A 2830-nucleotide genomic window follows, 5' to 3' on the forward strand; every position below is an offset into this window, starting at 1 on the left:
ACTTTGTGGTCTTCCTTTTTTTTTTTTTTTTTTTGTTAGGGAAGGTTACCTGAGATTTTTACGCTATCACAGATGCATGGATGCCTCTAACACACCGCGTATTCCCGCCCTAACTTCTTTATAGATAGCTATTTCACTCCTGCTAAATTTAACTCCTTTCCTGCTTTTTCGACTTAGTTTGCTCCGAATTCTGTACAATATGTTATAGTTTCTTAAAATGAGGCTGCTGGATGTGCATCCAGCAGCTGCAAATGCCAATGGCATTTACCACTTAACGAGGCCTTCCTTTCCACCCCTTCCACACTGTGTTTACGTTCAAGAGCAAATCAGATCATGGAGGCGTGTGACACTGTAGGGGACGATGACTGGGGATGACAGTGACTCACCGGTGGACCCCCGAAAACATTAAAAAAAAAAAAACTTTTTTTAAGTTTTTCAACATTTATTCATTTTTGAGACACCGAGTGCAAACAGAGGAGGGGCAGAGAGAGAGGGAGACGCGGAATCCGAAGCAGGCCCCAGGCTCTGAGCTGTCAGCACAGAGCCTGACGCGGGGCTCCGACTCACGAGTAGTGAGATGATCGAGTAGTGAGATCATGAGCTGAGCCAAAGTCGGACGCTCAACCGACTGAGTCACCCAGGTGTTCCACACCCGTGGGCCCTTTAGAAGGTCTGCTTGTGGCCTGTGCAAACGTTATACACTCATGGAAAGACTTACTTTCCTAACGCAGTTTCAAATTGGGTTCATTCTCTCTTCTTGGGCCAGGCTCTACTCTGAAATTTAACCAAGATGATTCTGAATAAATGCTACCTGCATAAAGTAGGCTTTATTATTACTTACGTATACTTACAACAGATCAGGAGAGGACTGTCATTGAAAAGATGGTTCGTGGGGCACCTGGGTGGCTCAGTGGTTTGAGCATCTGACTCTTGATTCCTGTTCCGGTCATGATCCCAAGGTCGTGAGATCGAGCCCCATGTCAGGGTCCATGTTGAGTGTGGAGCCTGATTGAAATTTTTTTTCTCTCTCTCTAAAAATCTAAAAAAAAAAAAAAAAAGAAAAAAGAAAAAAAAAACAAAGATGGTTTGTAATAGTGCATATCTATCCCCCATGGTGGGTGAGCCATAGGGAAGCACCAGGATATAAGCACCAGGTATGAAGCAGAGGGAGTGAGGGAGAAGTGTGGACAAGAATCCTTATTGTGCCTTCTGCAGGAACGAATGAGTATGGCAAGATAAAAGGGATTCGGCTCACTAGTTTGAATAACTTCAGCAGGCTTGGGGGCGTAGGGGCTGTCCCTAGTGGTCTGGCACTTAACCTTGGGGTGATTGGGGTGGAGGGGGGGTATAGTGGTCCAGCGTGTGAGTCTTCAGTAAAGGGGGTGGCTGGGATATGGACTCTGGATTCGTTGGCTTGTATATGAAAGGCACGACTAATGGTTTCCTGTTTCTGGAAATTAGCCAGCACTGACAGGGGCAGTCTCTTCAGGGTCAACAAGGCCTTAGATGTCAAAACATCAGAAACACATGGTTAGGGGCACCGGGGTGGCTCAGTAGATTAAGCATCCGACTTTGCCTCAGGTCGTGATCTCGCGGTTCATGGGTTCGAGCCCCGCGTCGGGCTCTGTGCTGACAACTCGGAGCCTGGAGCCTGCTTCAGATTCTGTGTCTCCCTCTCTCTCTGCCCCTCCCCAGCTTGTGCTCTGTCTCTCTCTCTCTCTCTCTTTCAAAAATAAATAAACATTAAAATTTTTTTAAATTAAATAAATAAGAGAGAGACCTTTTTGACTCAACTGAAGGCTCTCAAAACAATGACGGGGATTCATCACGTTGTTTCTGGCAAAGACCATGAAAACAAGAGAATTTAATTTGAAATTAGGAACGTGTGAAAACTGGCCAAGCCACCAGAGGGGATTCTTAGCATCCATATGGGATATGTCACGCAGCCGAGGAGAAGTTGAGGAGCAAGAGACAGGAGCACTTTGGCCACCAAGTTGTGGTGGATGGGAGGGTGAGGCTGCCCGGGGGAGAACACCGTCTGTATCAATGCTGATGAGATCAGCTAACATCTGTTGAGTTGAGTCCTTGGTGCCATACCCAATTTAAAGCATTTCACACCTACTGACTCATTTAAAATTATCAACAACTGGGCGCCTGGATGGCGAAGGCAGTTGAGGGTCCAGTCTTGATTTCGGCTCAGGTCATGATCCCAGGGTCGTGGGATTGAGCCCCGCGTAAGCGTGGAGGCTGCTTGAGATTCTCTCTCTCCCTCTGCCCCTTCCCTGCCTGTGTGCATGCGCATGAGGGCGCACTCTGTCTCTCAAATATATATATGTGTACGTATACATACATATGTATATGATCAAGTATATGTATTTATAAATAAATCTAATTGGTAGGTACCCTTAACACCTTCATTTCTCCTTTATGGAAGATAGAGCCAAGGCACAGAGATTAACCTGTTTGAGGCCCTCCAGGATTTGAACAGAGGCTGTGTGATGCCAGGACTCAACTCTGAACCCCTGCCTTGGTGGGACAATCCTGAAGATGAACATTATGTCACTTGGGGCTTGCCAGTGAATCTTGATCAGGGAAACAAAGCAAGCTGGGGACCAGGCTATTCCATCTCAGAGGGAAGCTTCTAAGCCCTTTAACAGGGAAGGAAGCACACAGACCTCCTCCTCCTCCTTCCTCCTCCTTCCTCCTCCTTCCTCCTCCTTCCTCCTCCTTCCTCCTCTTTCCTCCTCCTCCTCCCTCCTCCTCTCCACTCCGCCTCCTCCTTCCTCCTCTCCACTCCTCCTCCCTCCTCCTCCCTCCTCCTCCTTCCTCC

The sequence above is a fragment of the Herpailurus yagouaroundi genome, unplaced genomic scaffold, assembly GCF_014898765.1.
Source record: "Herpailurus yagouaroundi ecotype Mexico unplaced genomic scaffold, PumYag 216, whole genome shotgun sequence".
Lineage (NCBI taxonomy): Eukaryota > Metazoa > Chordata > Mammalia > Carnivora > Felidae > Herpailurus > Herpailurus yagouaroundi.